We start from the raw sequence: 19975 nt of genomic DNA, 5'->3' as shown, positions 1-19975 counted from the left end.
GAAGTCCATGCTGGAGAAACCCACAGAAACACCTGACCTCACCCAGTGAGAGCAAGCACATGGACCCCAGTTATGTGCTTGCTCTACCAAGCTTTGGACACTACCAAGCCCTTTAAATGTGGGTGCCAATTTGGAGGCCTGGGAATTCTATGAGATTTCTGATAGTGGAGCCAGTATTTATCAGTAGAGCACAAATGGTCTTTGGGAGCCCATTCCCCATGGAGGAATAACTCTTTCAGCCTGACATGTGATTTTTTAAAACATATTTTGTATTGATTTCAGTCTTTCTAAGGGCATCTTTTACATCTTTGCTGCTCAAGCTCTAGAAAAAGGGATTCATCACAGGGATGATTAGGGTATAAAATATGGAAATCACTTTGTCAGTGTTGTAGGAGTGACTGGACTTAGGCTGCACTTACATAAATAGCAAAGTCCCATAGAAGACAATGAACCCTGTCAGGTGGGACCCACAAGTGGAAAAAGCCTTGTGTCTGCCCTCAGTCAAGTTCATCTTGACAATAGCTCTGAGAATGAGCAGATAGGAGACGATGACAACTGGAGAAGAAATCAAGTCAATAATTGATGATATAAAAATGATCATTTCACCTTTCTCTTCATTTGAGCAAAGATGGCAATGGCAGACCATTACAATAGAAATGGCTAATAATATTATGACCAAAGAAGGATGAAGAGAAAACATTTATGGTAACTATGAGAGAAAAAAATACATGTTTTTCTAAAAAATGCATGTGTCTCAAACCTTGGTCCAAGCACTGTAGGACACAGCACCAAGGTGCTGCATTTGAATCTAAGCATATTGACCTTCACCTAGAAATTGATCTTGGTAAATATTGATACCTCCATCCCTATTTCTCTGTTCTTAGATTATTCCTTTCACTATGATTGCCATTATAACTGAAGATAGGTTTCTAATAATGCTTTTGTCATATCATTCCAGTCTTGGGGTTTGCTCTATTTTGAATTGCCTAAGATTTTCTCTGCTGGGACCTGACTTTCTGAGTGCAAACATTCTCTGATCACATGAGTCAAACTTTAAAGGGGTGGTTACACACAATATGCACTTACCAGCCTACCAGAGAATCATTGATGTCTTTGCACCATGGCTTCATGAAAAAGTTTCTTTTGTAGCCTCTTTCTGGAGCTCCTCTCAGCAAATGGAACTGGTAGCTGGCTGGTCCCTTCTCCCAGTTGGGATGAATAGGCTACCCCACTGTTTTTGGGTTGCATCTGTTGCTTGCCCTTTGGTGAGAGCTAAGCATCACACATGTTGTCACTGGCCAATAGCTGCACCTACCCTCCCCAGCTCTAAAATTTTTCAAGGTTTGCACCTTGGCAGATGTTTCTACCTTGTCTCCCTGGGAGTCATTTGCATGTTGCTCACAGGCCCCACTCAATCACTCAGCTGCACAGCAGGGCCTCTTAAGAGAACTGCAACTCTGTTCTCTGAGAGCACCAGGCATGCCTCAGCAAATGCAATTTCTAGAAAGCTTTGTCCAGCTCTGTGTACGTATGTTTTCAGAGATTTGTCAGGCCCTTAGCTTGGATATAAGTATCCCATGTTGACACCAAATATAACAGATCTTTCTTTGGATTGTCAACTCCCAAATAATGACACGGATACTTTTTTTATTTTGAAAACTTAGCCTTAGCTAAGCTTACTTCCAACTATCTCTGAAGGCTTAAATGAGCCCATCTATGTTCTGCCATGTGACTCATTACCTCTCCTCAGTACTTTATGTCCAACTTCCTCTGCATCTGTTTGGTGAATCTCCATCACACCAGATTCTTTCCTAGAGTTCCTGTCTCTTCCTAGAAGTCTCTCCATCTTTACCTGCTGAGCTATTCACCATACAGATCTTTATTAAACCATTCAGAAGGTGACTTGGGCATATGAGAAAGGACAGAGACACATCTTCACACAGTGTACAAAATGACTTTGCCAACACTTTTTATTGGTATGATTTCTAATGATATAAAAGTAAACAATTATTTACACTGACTGTGAATTTTCTTAAAGGTAGGGAAAGATGAAAAGGATTTCCTCTGAATAGATTTAGAACTCAATAAAAATATTATTTATTATGTATTATTTTGTTCAATGTTTACTTGAATGTTATTTTTCCAAACTGTAATCTTAGGAAAGTTAACAGTATTTAGAGGAAAATTTCCCATTATCATAAAGGTATGATGGGTGTTTTCTGAGTCTCAAGTATGGTTTTCATGTCCATTGTGAAATATAAACTCCATTTCTCTCATCAAAGAATCAAGAAATGGGTCAGAGAGATCTGTATACCAGTTAAACTGCTAAATGTGTGGCCCTGAGTCTGATCAAGAGTACAAAAGGATGGAAGGGAAGACTGACTCATGCACTTGTCCACTGATCTCTGCAAATGTGAACTCACAAGTAATCAATCAATCAATAAATAATGAAATACATGTTCTGAAAATTTTTAAAGTTGAAAAATGAGATCTATACATTCCCTTTATAAAAATTACTTGTTAAAATTTCAATTATTTAAGTTAGTTTAATGTAATGTGTTTTCTTAGATCATTTTCATGCCCATATATTGTTACATATTGTTCTAGTTATCCCCTCTCTCCTTTCATATTCTGGGTAATTCCTTTCTTTACCCTAGATGCTATAACACTCCGGGTTAGGATAATTTTTGTAGAAGATCCTTAGCAAATCTCAGACCAAATATAACTGAGAAGTAGAAAGACAACATACTGATAGACTTAACAAATATGTTCTTAATTATTTTCTTTAAATAAAATAATTTCATTTTATTTTTTATTCCTTTCTTATAGGGCCTTCTCTAGTTATAAAATTGTGTGTATGCATACACCCACATGTGCATGTATGGGGGTGGATAGAGAGAGGAGATACTATGGAAGAAAATATTTCTGTGTATGATTGAGATAGTTAATAGCATTTGCCCTCTCATTCTCAGGGAAATGAAATGAAATGAAATGAAAAAACATGAAATAGAGAAAGAAAGAGGTACTAGTGTTGTCCAGACATTGTGAAATATTAGAAAGAAAGACACTAAAACACAAATGAGAATATCTAAATGGGGTAAGCCTATCAAAGGATGACAACATCTCCTTATGATTAAACTACAAAGCTCTCTGGGACACTTTTTTATTTGCTGTGAAAATCCTGTCTTCATTTCCCATGGTGGTTCTTAGAATTGGATTCTGAGATCTATTTATGTGCATTTTTAAATCAGAGAGATCCTCCCTGAGGAGATGACAAGAAAATATTGCTACCAGCTAACTTGTGAATATGTAAGGAGGTGATTTCTGAAAGTTATAAAATGTCAGCATCAATTTGTATTCAACTGTGATTTAGTTATTTTGTAGAAGCCAGCATTCCCATTTAAAAATAAAAAATATTGAGGGTAGGTTCTTAAAGGTACATGTGTGTGCTCCTGTTTATTGTGATACATTGTACAATTACCAAGATGTAAAAATATATGAAATTCCCTCATGGATGAATGAACAAATTAATCTTTTTTACAAAACAATAAACTATTATTCAACTTGTACAAAACAATAAGGTGTATAATTCAAACTTAGTAAAAGCAAGGGATGTTGACAGAGATGAATATTGAAAATGCCATCCTGAATGAAATAATCCTAAACTATGTACCAATAAATATGGTAAGACACTAATTATATGAATTGCATGGAAGTAGAATAGAGGAAATCAAATTAAAAGCTGAAGAGATCAACATTTTCATTTCAATTTTCAGTATATTTGAACAGAGCAAAGATACACAAGGACGGCAGTCATGCAGAAATGACTCATGACATTTTATACGAAGTAAAAAAAATGTGAAAATATTTTTTTAATAGAAAGAAAATTATTTTACATGTCAATCCCAGGTCTCTATCCCTCCCTCCTCCCCCGCTCCCCCCCAAATAATGTCCTACCTATCCCATACCCTTTTTGCTCCCCAGGGAGAATGAGGCCTTCTATAGGGAGTCTTCAAAGTCTGTCATAGGCTTTGGCCAACCCCATTGTGTCTAGTCTCAGGGAGTATCCCTCCATGTGGGATGGGCTCCTAAAGCCCATTCCTATGTAAACAATAAGTAAAGATCAACTACACTAGGCTCCATCGATTTCCAAGGTCTCCCCACTGACACCCACATTCAGGGGGTCTGAATCATTCCCCTGCTGGTTTCCAAGCTATCACTCTGGGGACCAAGAGTTCTCCCTTGTTCTGTGGGTTTCACCAGCCTGGTATGGACCCCTTTGCTCATCAGTCCTCCTTGTCTGTGTCTGGATTTCAGTTGAGTTCAAGGTTTAGCTGTGGTTGTCTGCTTCTACTTCCACTAGCTGCTGGATGAAGGCTATACTATGGTTTATGAATTAGTCATCAATCTCATTATTAGGAGAGGGCATTTAAGGTAGCTTCTCCTCTGTTGCTTAGATTGTTAGTTGGCATCATCTTTGTAGCTCCCCAGCCATTTCCCTAGTGCCTGATTTCTCTTTGAACTTATAATGTCTCCCTCTATTATAGTATCACTTATCTTGCTCTCTTCTGTTCTTCCCTCAACTCAACCTCCCTGTCCCATCATGTCTTCCTCAAACCTCCTCTTCTCCCCTTCAAATTCTCCTAGTTCCCTCTCCCCTCCCCCATGCTTCCAATTTGATCAGGAGATCTTGTCCTTTTCCTCTTCTCTAGAGGACCATATATGTCTCTATTAGGGTCCTCCTTGTTTACTATCCTCTCCAGCAGCCTGGGATGAAGGCTGTTAATCATTTATTCTATGTCTAAAATCCATATATGAGTGAGTACATACAATGCCTGTCTTTTTGTGACTGGGTTACCTCACTCAGAATGGTTTCTTCTAGTCTATCCATTTGCCTGCAAATTTCAAGATTCCATTGCCTTTTGTCCCCACCGAGTAGTACTCCCATTGTGTAAATGTACCACATTTTCTCTATCGATTCTTCAGTTGAGGAGCATCTAGGTTGTTTCCAGGTTCTGGCTATTACAAGTAATGTTGCTAAAACATAGTTGGACAGTTGTCCTTGTTTTAGGAATGTGCTTCTTTTGGGTAGATGCCTAAATGTGGAATTGCTGGATCTTGTGGTAGACTGATTCCCATTTTCCTGTGTAGTCTCCATACTGATTTCCAAAGTGGCTGTATGAGTTGGCACTCCCACCAGCAGTGGAGGAGTGTTCCCCTTTCTCCACAACCTCTCCACCATAAACTGTCATTAGTGTTTTTGATTTTCGCCATTCTGACAAGTGTAAGATGATATCTCAGAGTTGCTTTGATTTGCCTTTCCCCGATGGCTAAAGATTTTGAACCATTTCTTATGTGTCTTTCAGCCATTTTAGATTCCTCTTTTGAGAATTGTCTATTTAGTTCTGTACCCCACTTTTCAATTGGTTTGGTTGGTGTTTTGGAGACCAGCTTATTGAATTCTTTGTAAATTTTTGAGATCAGGCCTCTGTCAGATATGGGGTTAGTGAATATCTTTTCCCAGTCTCTGGGCTGCTCTTTTGTCTTGTTGACTGTGTCCTTTGCCTTATAGAAGCTTCTAAGTTTCAGGCGGTCCCATTTATTAATTGTGGATCTCAATGTCTGTGCTACTGGTGTAATGTTCAGGAAGAGATCTCCTGTACCAATTTGTTCAAGGGTATTTCCTACTTTCTCTTCTAGTAAGTTCAGTATGGCTCGGTTTATGTTGAGGACTTTGATCCATTTTGACTTTAGTTTTGTGCATGGCAACTTCTACATGCCAGCATCCAGTTATGCCAGCACCATTTGTTGAAGATGCTTTCTTTATTCCATTGTATAACTTTGGCTTCTTAGTAAAAAATCAGGAGTTCATAGGTGTGTGGTTTAATATCAGTGTTTTCAACTTAATTCCATTGGTCTACCTGTCTATTTTTGTGACAATACCAAGCTGTTTTCAGGACTATACTTCTATAATAGAGTTTGAAATCAGGCATATTGATATCTCTGGAAGTTCTTTTATTGTACAGGGTTGTTTTGGCTATACTGAGTCTTCTGTTCTTCCATATAAAGTTGAGAATTGTTTTTTCAAGGTCTGTGAAGAATTGTGTTGGGATTTTGATGGGGATTTCATTGAATCTCTTAATTGCTTTTGGCAAGATTGCCATTTTTACTATGTTGATCCTACCTATCCAAGAGCATGGGAGATCCTTCCATTTTTCTGGTATCTTCTTTAATTTATTTTTTAAAGACTCAAAGTTCTTATGATACAGGTCTTTCACTTTTTTGGTTAGTGTTACCCCAAGGTGTTTAATGTTGTTTGTGACAATTGTAAAGGGCGATGTTTCTCTGATTTCTTTCTCAGCACATTTATCATCCATATATAGTAGATCTACTGATTCTTTTAGTTAATCTTGTATCCTGTCACTTTGCTGAAGGTGTTTATCAGCTGTAGGAGTTTCCTGGTAGAATTTTTCGGGTCACTTATGTAGACTATCATATCATCTGCAAACAGTGAAAGCTTGACTTCTTCCTTTCCAAATTGTATCCACTTGATCTCCTTTTGTTGTCTTATTGCTCTAGCTAGAATTTCTAGGGCAATATTGAAGAGATATGGAGAGAGTTGACAGCCTTGTCTTGTTGGTGATTTTAGAGGAATAGCTTTGAGTTTCTCTCCATTTACTTTGATGTTGACTGTTGGCTTATTGTATATTGTTTTTATTATGTTCAGGTATGTTCCTGTTATTCCTGATCTCTCTAGGACCTTTATTATGATGAAAGGATGTTGGATTTTGTCAAAGGCTTTTTCAGCATCTTCTGAGATGATCATGTGGTTTTTCTTCTTCAGTTGGTTTATATGGCAGATTACATTGATAGATTTTTGAATGTTGAACCAACCCTGCATGGCAGGGATGAAGCAGACTTAATCATGGTGGGTGATTTTTCTGATATGTTCTTGGATTCAGTTTGCCAGTATTTTATTGAGTATTTTTGCATCTATGTTCATGAGGGAGGGATATTGGTCTGTAGTTCTCTTTCTTAGTTGTGTTTTTGTGTGTGTTGGGTACCAAGGTAATTGTATCCTCATAAAAAGTTTTTGGCAATAAACCTTCTGCTTCTATTGTGTGGAACAATTTGAGGAGTATGCTATTAGCTCTTCTTTGAATTTCTGGTAGAATTCTGCACTGAAGCCAGCTGGCCCTGTGCTTTTGCTTTTTTTTTTTTTTTTTTTTTTTTTTTTTTTTTGCTTTTTTGGTTGGGAGACTATTGGTGACTGCTTCTATTTCCTTAGAGGTTATAGTTCTGTGTAAGTTGCTAATCTGTTCTTGATTCAGTTTTGGTAAGTGATATCTGTCCAGAAAATTGTCCATTTCCTTTACATTTTCGAATTTTGTGGAGTACAGGTTTTCAAAGTATGATCTGAAGTTTCTCTGGATTTCCTCAGTGTCTGTTTTTATGTCCTCATTTTCATTTTTGATTTTTGTTAATTTATATGTTCTCTCTCTGCCTTTTGGTTAGTTTGGATAAAAGTTTGTCCATCTTGTTGATTTTCTCCAAGAACCAACTCTTTGTTATTGATTCTTTGAATTGTTTTCTTTGTTTTGACTTTATTGATTTCTCCCCTCAGTTTGATTATTTCCTGGCATCTAATCCTCTGTGAGGGGTTTGCTTCCATTTGTTCTAAAGCTTTTAGCTGTGATGTCAACTCTCTGGTGTGACTATTCTCTAGTTTCTTCATGTGAGCACTTAGCGCTATGAACTTTCCTCTTAGTACTGCTTTCAAAGTGTTCCATAAGTTTGGGTATGTTGTGTCTTCATTTTCATTGAATTCTAGGAAGTCTTTAATTTCTTTCTTTATTTCTTCCTTGATGCAGGAATAGTGCAATTGGGTGTTGTTCAATTTCCATGAGTTGGTAGGTTTTCTGCAATTTGTGTTGTTTTTGAATTCTAACTTTTAAGCATGGTGGTCTGATAGGACACAGGAGATTATTCAAATTTTTTTGTACCTGTTGAGGTTTGCTATGTTGCCTAGTATGTGGTCAATTTTGAGAAGGTTTCATGTGATGCTGAAAAGAAGGTATATTCTTTTGTGTTTGGATGGAAAGTTCTATTGATGTCTGTTAATCCCAATTGGGTCATAACTTCTGTTACTTTCTTTGTCTCTTTTTTAAGTTTCTGTCTTGTGGTCCTATCCAGTGGTGAGAGTGGGCTGTTCAAGTCTCCCACTATAACTGTCTGAGGTCTAATCTTATTTATGATTTGAATTTTAATAATGTTTCTTTTACGTATGTTGGTGCCTTTGAATTTGGGGCATAGATGTTTAGAATTGAGACTTCTTCCTGATGGATTTTTCCTGTGATGAATATGAAATGATAGTCTTCATCTTTTTTGATTGACTTTAGTTTGAAGTATAACTTGTTAGATACTAAGATAGCTATCCCAGCTCATTTCTTGTGTCCATTTGATTGGAATATCTTATCTCAACACTTTACTCTAAGGTAATGTCTGTCTTTGAATTCAAGGTGTGTTTCTTGTATGCAGCAGAAGGATGGATTCTATCTTCATGTCCACTCTGTTAGCTTGTCTTTTTATAGGCAAGTTAAGACCATTAATATTGAGGGAAATTAAGGAACACTGAGTGCTTATTCTTGTTTGTTTTTGATTTGTTGTTGGTATTGTTTGTGGATTTACCCTGCTTTTTCTTTTGGGTTTTTGTGAGATTATCTATTGCCTATGCTTTTGTGAGTGTAGTTAATTTCCTTAGGCTGGAGTTTTCCTTCCAGTACTTTCTGTAGGACTGGGTTAGTGGTTACATATTGTTTAAATCTGGTTTTGTTGTAGAATATCTTGTTTTCTCCATTTATAGTGATTGAAAGCTTTACTGGGTATAGTAGTCTGGGCTGGCATCCATGTTCTCTTAGAGTTGGTAGAATATCTATCCAGGTCTTTCTGGTTTTCAGAGTTTCCATTTGAAGTCCGATGTAATTCTGATAGGTTTACCTTTATATGTTACTTGGACTTTTTCCTTTGTTTCTCTTAATATTCTTTCTTTATGATGTACATTTAATGTTTTAGTTATTATGTGATGAGGGGACTTTTTTGTGTCCACTCTATTTGGCATTCTGTAGGCTTCTTGTACTTTCATTGGCATGTCTTTCTTTAGGTTGGGAAAGTTTTCTTCTATGGTTTTGTTGAATAGGTTTTCTGTGCCTTTGAGTTGGGTTTCTTCACCTTCTTCTATACCTATTATCCTTAGGTTTGGTGTTTACATGTGTTCCATATCTCCTGGATATTTTGTGTTAAGGATTTTTTGGATTTAAGATTTTGTTTGCTTGATGAATTTATTTCCTCTAGTTTATCTTCAGCCTCTGAGATTCTTTCTTCCATCTCTTGTATTCTGTTGGTTATGCTTGCATTTGTGGTTCTTGATTGTTTACTCAGCTTTTCCACTTCCAGCATTCCCTCAGTTTGTGTTTTCTTTATTTTCTCTATTTCAGTTTTCAGGTCCTGAACTGTTTCCTTCACCTGTTTAATTGTATTTCCATGGCTTTCCTTGATTTCTTGCATCTTTTGGTTCATCTTTTCTTCCATTTCTCTGAAAGATTTTCTTATTTCCTCTCTTAGGGTCTCTATCATCTGCATGAAGTTGTTTTTAAGGTTGCTACATTCTGCTTCATCTGTGTTGCGATGTTCAAGTCTTGCTGGTGTAGAGCTCCTAGATTTTGATGTTGTCATATTGGTTTTCCTGTTGTTGGATGTGTTCTTATATTATCCTTTTCCCATCTCTTCTCCAGTAGGTGCAGGTGGTATCTTTTCCTTTCCTGGTGTGTGTGGGTGGGTGCAGGGTTCTCTTCAGGTGGGTGCAACTGGCTCCAATCCTCTGATGGGTCTCAAGGTGGGTGCAGGGTGGTCTGAGGCACTGGTTCTCCACATGGGTGAGAGTGGGACTAGGGCACAGATGTCATCAGACTCTGGGTTGCTTGGTCCTCAGGGACAGATTCAATCTGTCTCTGCACTCATTGGAATGGGAGTAGCTCAGTGATCTCAGCAGAATCAGGGTCACATGGCCCTTGGGGACCAATTAAATCTGCCTACAGACCCTGGGACAGAATTTTGCAGAGTGGGCAGATGGAAGTTGGGCCCAAGCCAGGGGCCAAAGCAGCTCACCTCTGCACTCTGTGGAGGCACAAATCAACAATGTGAAAATCTTAATTGCAATGAGAACATCGACATTTGTGCAGTAAAGATAAGGGTTGGCACCAGTAACCAACATACTCTTTTGGACATAACTACAATACACACTGAGGCTGCCAGATGGCTACATAGCACATTGAAAAAAGAATAAAATCTCACAATCAATGAGCAGATAATAGAACACTAACAGTAAGATACTGTATTTTAATACACACTTAAATTTCTTAAAAGTTGGGTTCCAGTATATGTCAAATAACCAATAATTGTCGGAGCTTGATGTCTGAGAAAGATTTTGTTTTTTGTTTGTTTGTTTGTTTTGTTTTTGTTTTTGTTCTTTTGGTTTTTCGAGACAGGGTTATTCTGTGTAGCTTTTTGAGCCTATCCTGGCACTCGCTCTGGAGACCAGGGTAGCTTCGAACTCACAGAGATTGCCTGCCTCTGCTCCACCCTCCCCCAGTGCTGGGATTAAAGGTGTGTGCCACCAAAGCCCGGCTGTCTGAGAAAGAATTACACAGGTGTTTGCAGCTTGGAGTGCACTATGATAATGAGGATCATGCCCAAGCTACCCAGCAATGATATCAGATAGATATTGAGGAACACTCCAAACAGTGATTGTTATAGCTTAGGGCAATAAGTGATGCCCAACAAGTCAATTCAGTCACTGCTCTGATGTTGTAGGTTTTTACCCTGGCTTATCAGACAACCTGTTGTAACTAAAACATCAACATTATCAACAGAGTTCAACAGAGTTCATTATTACTCAGTGGAATTTTTACAAATTGCTATAGATGACATAAACCTATTTCTTTCAATTTTCAATATTAAAAATTTGATCTTTATTATACAATATGATAAACCATATATGCTATTAAAACTGAAATCGATGCAGATGTGCAGGAATGGTTCTAAGCTAGATTTGTGTTACAAAATATTATTCATTGTCTACAAATGCTTGGTTTTTGCACTGTTTGACGTATTACTTCCTCCACCATATCAGGAGGCAACTCCCCAATTAAACTGTCAAATATATTTTCTCAAGTAGTCAAATCATAAAATATATAGTGGATATTTTACATATATCAAGATTCACAAACTCAAATAAATAGAGTGTAGGTACACAAATATAAAAGATAGATGAATTTTGAGAGGGATATATAAATTATTGACTTGAAAATTAAAATGCTCTCAGATTTTCAGAATTTTGTTTGACATATAATTTAATGTTACTGCACTTGTTAAAATTTTGTATTCATGTGAGGCTATTTCTCACTTTCTCTTCTATCAGAGATAACTTCCTGAATAGAACACCAGTAGCACAGACACTAAGACCGACAATAAATTGGACCTTATAAAATTGAAAAGCTTCTGTAAGACAAAGGACACTATCAATAAGACAAAATGGAAGCCAACAGAATGGGAAAAGATCTACACCAATCCCACATCTGACACAGGGCTAATCTCCAAAATATATGAAGAACTCAAGAGAGTAGACATCAAAAGCCAAGTACTCCAATCAAAAATGAGGTATAGATTTAAACAGAGAATTTTCAACAGTAGAATCTCAAATGGCTGAAAGATACTTAAAGAATTGTTCAATATCTTCAACCATCAGAGAAATGCAAATCACAACAACACATATCTGTCAGGAAGGCTAAGATCACAAACACTAATGACAACTTATGCTGGAGAGGATGTGAAACATGGGGGGCACTCCTCAACTACTGGTGTAGAGTGCAAACTTGTTCACCCACTTGGGGAATCAATATGGTGTTTTCCCAGAAAATTGGAAATCAATCTACCTCAAAACTTAGCTATACTGATCTTGGGCATATAACCAAAGGCTGCTCAGTCATTCAAAAGGACACTTGCTCAACTATGCTCATAGTAGCTTTATTTCTAATAGCCAAAACCTGAAACCAACCTCGATGTCACTCAACTGAAGAATGGATAAAGAAAATGTGAAACATTTACACAATGGAGTATTACTCATCTGTTAAAAAAAATGACATCAGGAAATTTGAAGGAAAATAGGTGAACTATAAAATATCATCCTGAGTGAGATAACCCAAACACAGAAAACCAAACATAGCTTGTACCCATTCATAAGTGGATGTAACTGTAAAATAAAGGATATCCATGTTATAATACATCATCTCAGACCATCTAGGTAAAAATAAATTCCCAAAGAGGGATGCATGGATATCCCTGATAAGAGGAAATTGAAGGAATCTCCTGGAGATGAGGGCAGATGGGGATGGGAACATGAGAAAATGGATTGGGGGCAAGATAGAGATATTTTGGAGGGGGAGGGAGGCATTTTGGGGTCAGGTAGAAACTTGGTGCAAGGGAAATCCCACAAATCTACAAGGACCATCCCAGTTAAGACTTTTAGCACTTCTGGATTGGTAGCTGGCCATTTACTGTAATTAGATTGGTGAATATCCTAATTGTCATCATAGAACCTTCATCCAGTAACTGAAGGAAGCAGATTCAGAGATCCACAACCAAGCACTGGGATGAGCTCTATATATCCTGTTGAAGAGAACAAGGAAAGATTGTACTAGCCAAAAGGGTCAAGATCCTTAGAAGGCAAGCCACAGAGACAACTAACCTGGGATAATAGGATCTCACAGACTCTGAACCAGCAGCTAGGAGTCCTGTATGGAACTGACCTAGACCCTCTTCATATGTGTGACAGTTGTATAACTTGATCTATTTATGTGACTCCTATAAATGGGAGTGGGGCCTCTCCCTAACACTTTGGCAGAGTTTTGGAAACCTTTTCCTCATTCTGTGTTGCCTTACCAAGCCTTAGTATGAGGGGATGAGCTCAGTCCTACCTCAACTTGATATTCCAGGCTTTGTTGACACCAATGAGAGGACCACAACTTTCTGAACTGAAACATAGGAAAAGTGGATTGGGGTGTATGTACAGAGGGAAGGTGGGGGAGGGAATGTGAGAAGAGGATGGAGGGGGAAATGCAGTCAGGATATAAAATAAATGGATACATTTTATTAATAAAAATAGAGTTACACATAGGAAGATTTAAGCATAAGGAAAAGGCTTAAGAAATAACCCTGATTAAAATAAAAGAAATTTTGTATACATCATTTCTATAATTATAAATGGATAGTGACATGTAATGAGTATAGTTAATAGTATGTCATAATTCATATACTAATTATCCAGCAAGAGCAGCTAAGAATGTTTATAAAAATGTACCACTTCTATACAACTGAATTATGAAATGCTTGTTCTCACAGATACCATAGCTAAAAGTGTTAACATGTGAAAGATATTGAGTAGATGCACAATTCACTATAGACGATCAAACTCTAAATTGATTTCTATGAAGAAACCAAAGAGAATATACTCACATATGTATTCCTGATGTGTTTTATCGTAGTGTATACAAAGGCAAATTTCGGCAAATATTTCATTGAAAACTCTTTTTAGCAAGTCTCAACTTTGCCTACCTGTTCATGTTTGGAGAAAAAAGGAGGATTTTATGATATCTATACTGTTCTAGGAATTCCCAAAAGTCATGTGTGTGTACTGTTTTGCATTTTTAACCAGGGCATAAAGTTACCACAATGGATTGTTTCCAAAATGTCTCTGTACTGAATGCTTCACTGGTCTGAAATAGCAATTATGTGGATAATTAAGGGTTTGTTTGTTTGTTTGTTTGTTTGTTTGTTTGTTCGAGACAGGGTTTCTCTGTGGGGTTGTAGGCTGTCCTGGAACTAGCTCTTGTAGACCAGGCTGGTCTCTATCTCACAGAGATCTGTCTGCCTCTGCCTCCTGAGTATTGGGATGAAAGGTATGGGACACTACCGCCCTGCTGTGGGTAAATAAGTTGAAGATTTTGTTTTACATTGAATTAATTTCAAATTCATTCTCCACTATGTGCATTGTTTCTATTTCATTTTGAATATTTTTTATTTTATTTCTTATTTTATTTTTATTTTTTAATTTTCTTTTTCTTTATTCTTTCTGTCTTTTACATCATTCATCTTGATCTCATTCAGTTTCCTGACCCTTTGTATCTGCCAAAACTAATATATCCGTGTGATAAAAATGTGTGCTTACCTAAATTTTATTCTAAAACACTTTTCAATATAATTTTGATAAATATATTGGTATTGCAGTCAAGATCCTACAAAAATATGAGGATGCCTAGGCAAATCAGGAAGAATGACGTTAATATTGGTTTAATAATGAAGACTCAGTTATTCTTGGATAAATGGCAAAGAGGTGTGTTGTTTCAATATACTACATTTTAATGCTTAGGATTTTGCACATATTTTGTGGTGAATGACAGTACACAGATAAAATTAAATAAGGGTGACAGTTACATGGGTAATTTGATATGATTTGAAATCTTTCTCTGTGATATATACCTAACTTTCTTTGTCAAATCTAATTTAACACACTTTGTAGGAAATGTCTAAACAATGTTGCCTGTAGCTCAGGATGTTCAGCAATGCTCACTGGGATGAGTTAAATTACCATTGTGAGATTGTGCTTCCTCATTCTAGCTTATCAAAAAAACTGTTGTGAGTAGAGATAGCAGTGTCATCAGAAACTTTCAAATATATAGGATGCCTTTTATTTTGGAAACGAATACAAATAATGTATTTCAATAAACCATTTGCATTTGAGAGCATTTGTACAAAAGACGTATGTATATATGAAAATCAATTCAATTTTAAAATAATTTTCCTTTTCCAAATGGCACATAAACATAATCTCATGATTATTGTAAAACTCACAATGATTTATTCTTTTGTAAAATACCTCACAACATTTAGCTAAAAATCTCAATATGGTAAAGCTGATAAGCCTTGGTGGACAGACTCATGTGGAGATGGAAATGTATTATAGATATGAAACACAAAATAAATCTCAAAAATGATAAAAAGTTATATATCAACATACATGGGTGAAAATTATGCATTTATTTCTATTTCTGATGCAATTAAAGATGTGTTTAGATATTTAATAATTATATTTTCTTATGCTACATTAAATGTGAACAAATTATAATACACATACATACTAAGAGTTTCCAAAACCTCTAGTTAGACAACTCTAGTTTTATGTGTAGATCTGTAGAATCCTAATGTCTATAGATAAGGCAACTAGAGTTGTTATAATATTTAATCAATATGTTAGTGATGTATAAATTAGAAAACTATAGCACATCACACTTAAAATTGTCTTTATTTGAGGAATAAAAAGTATGTGAGTATACTTATGCAATTCTTAAATACAGTGAACTAGTGTATAGAAATATTTATTTGGCAAAATAAATTATAATGAATAAAATACTTTTTGATATATATAAAACCAAGAAGACTTTGTAAAGTCTAAATGATTCAGGAATTCTGTGCTCTCTGACCACAGTTAATAGAGAAAATGAACACATGGATTTCAGTCACTGGCAACAGTAACTCATCTAAAAGATATTTCCTTATATATGTATGTGTATATCCTACATGATAGAACCTTAGCTTCATTGTTAGATGTGAAAAGATGAGGAAATGAAAAGCTGGTCATAAAACATCTGAGATACACAGGATATCCTTGTATCTACATTTACCACGCAACTATAAAATTTAATACTACTTTTATTTAGTATTATATTTTTTGTCCATTTTAGCAAAATAAAATTTTTATATAAATTTTCCTCATATAATGTTGCTAGAGTTTCTGTCCCACTAGGTGCCACTGCCCTTCAGCCCCAAATAAGCACACAGAGACATATTAATTATTAAACTGTTGGCTGATGGCTTATGCTTCTTACTGGCTAACTCTCTCTCTCTTAATAATTAACCCATTTCTATTGATTTAAGTATTTCCACATGGTCTTATCTTACTGGAAAAAGGTGTGGACCTGTTACTCTTTCGTTTGCTACATGGCATCTCTCTAGTGGCTACTCTAAGACTTCATCTCTCCAGGCTTCACCTGGTCTCTTAGCCCTGATTATGCTTCCTGCCTGGCTACTGGGCAATCAGCATTTTATTCATCAACCAATAAAAGAAACATAAATACAGAAATACATCCCCCAACAATATAATTTAATCTTTCATTCATAGGAATTATTTATTATGATTCAACATATATTTACAAAACAAATTAGATATATCCTAAAGCAATGAACTGATATAGTATAGGATAATATAGGTACTTAAAATTTTAAGGGAATCATAATTTGTCAAAGTTGGCCAATATTGTAAAATATCAATATTCTTTTTTTCATTAAACAGGTAACATATTTAAAACAAAATAAGTATTTTAAAAAGTTCATATTCAGTGTTATTATTTCTTATTTTAGATGTTTGCATGTGGTATACAAATACTACAATGAAACTCAAAATGTTGAAGGTAGCATTTACAATGATTCTCTTATGTGACAGAAAACCCTACTGCTAATACAGATCATGTCCCATTATTGTACAGAACACAGTGCACTGAACTCTATACTGAGAACCTCTTACAAATAGTGAAAACTGCAAAAAAAGCAGCAGCCATAAATAGTGAAAGATGTCTCAATGTTTTCTGAATAGAAAACAATAAATGATATAGTAGGTGAGAAATGCAGATGCATTAGTCTCTGATTAAAGGAATATGAAATCTGTTTTTTAACATCCAATTTAAAGGTGATGTCTTTTTATATGTAGTTTTGCTGGAACAAATGAAACTTTCAATACTACTAAGTGGCTAATAATAATTTGCCTCTAAGAAACTTTGACTCTGTCATAAAATAAATTTACTTTTATTAAACATGAAAAAATCAGATCATTAAAATGTAAAACTACCTCTAGAAATTGCAGAAGCCACCTATTATTTCCTTTTCTATTGGTTGGTTTTACAATGATAAAAAGCTGAAAGAATGATGTGAATAGAGTATCAATTTTCCAGCAAGAAAGACAAACACTTGAATTTTACTTTATAAATTGTTCTCCAAATTCAGTGATATCTAGCATATAGAATTTTTCATTATCCTAAATCTCTTGTTAAATGTCTGCTTACTCTCCTGTAATCTTTTGAAACCTCATGTGAGATGCAAATTCCATTTCCTTCAATAAATGATAAGAAATTGTTCCTGATATGGTTCATCCAGTGAGTGCTAGTTGCTAATCCCAAAGATCTGATTTTGTTCCCTGTAACACACATGGTGGAGAGAGAAAACTAAATCTTGAAAAATAGAAATCATATCTTGCACAATTCAAGGAGACAGGAACCTGGGACAGCTACATTATATACCATCCAGAAGAATCTACTATGATGACTCTGATAAAAGGACATAGTCATGATGGGATTCTTAAGACTTATATTATAATAATAGATAAGTGTGTCTCCCAACACGCATTAAAGGAGTTTTTTGCAGTGAATTGTGATTAATAGAGACTATAACTGCTCAGGGTATAGAGAGAAAAAAAAGGAATTCAAAATACACAGTCCTATATGTGACATTCACATCATATCACATGTTAGCAAGGTATCATCCCAGAAGAGGTATGGGTATGAGACTGTAAGCATCAGTAGTAGATCATGAAATAGGCAAACAGTGAATTCTACACTCATCAGGGTTATTGTGATAATGAACTGAAAGTGGCTGTGACATCATGTGCAAGAAAGATATGAGAGCAAGCCAGGAAAATCTTAAAAAATGAAGGGTAAATTGGTGAGACATTCCTAACCCTAGGTGAGAATCTATTGATGTTAATTTATTATTGCTGAATAAGGGAGATCCATTGCTCTTCAGGGATATGTCCCCAAAGGGACTACCTATTCACTGTTGCATCAAATTTTAAAAGCTTATTAACTGTATTCTGTTTGTGTCAATACATAGCTGAATTAACACATCAAGTAAAAGCATTTCTGAATTTTCTATGTACTCATAAGTAATCTTATTTTTGAAATATATTTATTTATTGGGAATATTACAAACTTTTTAGAGAACTGCTTTTGGTCTCAATATTGTAAATTATAAAGGCAGTATTCTTTAAGATAAAATGGTTTTTATAATTGCTAGACACTACCCAGTAAATCAGAAAAATAAAAAATACATGTGACTTGTACTCCACAGTAAAGAGTTAAAATGTTCACTGAATAAAATATCTAACAAAAATGGCATAACTAATCTTGAAACATTAGAATGCAGACCCCCAAAATCCTTCAGATATTCTGCAGCTCACTATAACTCAAGGTTTGAATACACTATGAATGCCCTTATATCCACCTAACCATTAGTGACAAAAACCGATAGAAAAATGCCTCAGAGGGATTGAGCCCCATTATCTTACAGTTAAAAATGAACAAAGTGAAAATACACGAGGAAAAACTAAACAAACAAACAATAGCACTTTTGGAATAAAGCCTTTTCTGTTGCTGTTTACTGAGAAAAAATGATTTGAGCACTATTATCCTACTGATCCTATTATCAAGAGGATTTTTGATGTTGAATTGCTTTTCATATATGGTTTGAAAAGTAATTGCCAACTTTATGAAATTAAACTTTTACTAAGTTTTTATAGTTTGCTACACAATGTTTATTTGAATATTGTATTGTGTTTTTAGTTTCTAGACTCAGAGATGTTGTTTATCAAAGAATGCCTAATTCTCATTCTCCGGTACCAAAATGAGTAAGTTTAATTATTTATATCTATTATAAACAATAAATCTTCATAGTTATATTATCAGTTTTATTACTGTTGATGATTTTCCTTTATGCAAACACTTTTAAAGTTGTATTTGGTCCACTCATCTAATAATGTATAAGATTGGCTTTTGTGTCAAACCCACAAAATGATTGTCAATGTTTTTGTGCTTTTTCAATTTTCAAGTCATACTATATAGCCCAGATTGACCTCAGACTAAGTATGTATCCCAGCCTGACCTTGGAAGAATAGTCAACCATCTTCCATTTTCCAACTAATTATCAGGTTTTATTTCATCCAATTATCAAAATTTAGTATATAACTTCTAAGAAAGATACTCTCCATCTAGAAACAAAATGATAAATCACATAGAAAAGAGAAGTGGGAACTAAGGAATTAATATAAATCCAATAGCAAGAAAAAATGAAATAGTTGAAGCTGCCATGGAAAATTCCAGCCATCTCACATAAACATACTAAAAGACACACAAACCCAAACACACATGCACACCACACACACACACACGTGCTTGGAATTATACAATATCAGAGGATATATTTGAATTATCAGCTATTTAAATACTAAATATCTGGTATTAATTATTGTTATTGCAATCATATACAAAGTGATGTGAAAGGGAAGTGAAGTAGAATCAGTATATAGGATTCCCTGTTGCAGGAAGGCATCTGTGTGCCCTGATATTACTGGGACATTAATATCAAAGTGATAGTCATCACTTGCCTGATAATGTGGTCAAGATTATTTTAATTTAGTTAAATGCCTTAACTAAATTAATAACAAGGCATTTTATATAAATAAACGCACAGATATACATGAAAACCAGGCAATTTATTGTAAAATTCAATTCACAAAACTTATTTAAATCATTCAAGACACATGTCCTTATCTTCATTCAAACATGATAAACACATTGTTACCCTCTTTAGGTCTACACAAATTAAAACATTTCTTGTGTTATTCAATTCTTCAATTATTTGTTAATAATCTCTCTCCTATTCAGATAAGAGTATTTGTTTAGTATTTTCTTCTCTGTAATTTATCAAACATTTGTATGTATTTGTTGTGAAATAAGATAACCTTTAACACCTATAACTT

The 19975-nt window shown here is 35.3% G+C and overlaps 1 pseudogene; it reads right to left on the bottom strand.

Moving 5' to 3' along the window:
* Window positions 1-235: 235 nt before the first annotated feature.
* Window positions 236-13676, bottom strand: LOC100753729 (annotated as a pseudogene).
* Window positions 13677-19975: the final 6299 nt, after the last annotated feature.

This window comes from Cricetulus griseus, chromosome 6 (assembly GCF_003668045.3).
Source record: "Cricetulus griseus strain 17A/GY chromosome 6, alternate assembly CriGri-PICRH-1.0, whole genome shotgun sequence".
Taxonomy (NCBI): domain Eukaryota; kingdom Metazoa; phylum Chordata; class Mammalia; order Rodentia; family Cricetidae; genus Cricetulus; species Cricetulus griseus.
The sequence above is the reverse complement of the archived record's forward strand: the minus strand, read 5'-3'. Positions and strand labels throughout refer to the sequence as shown.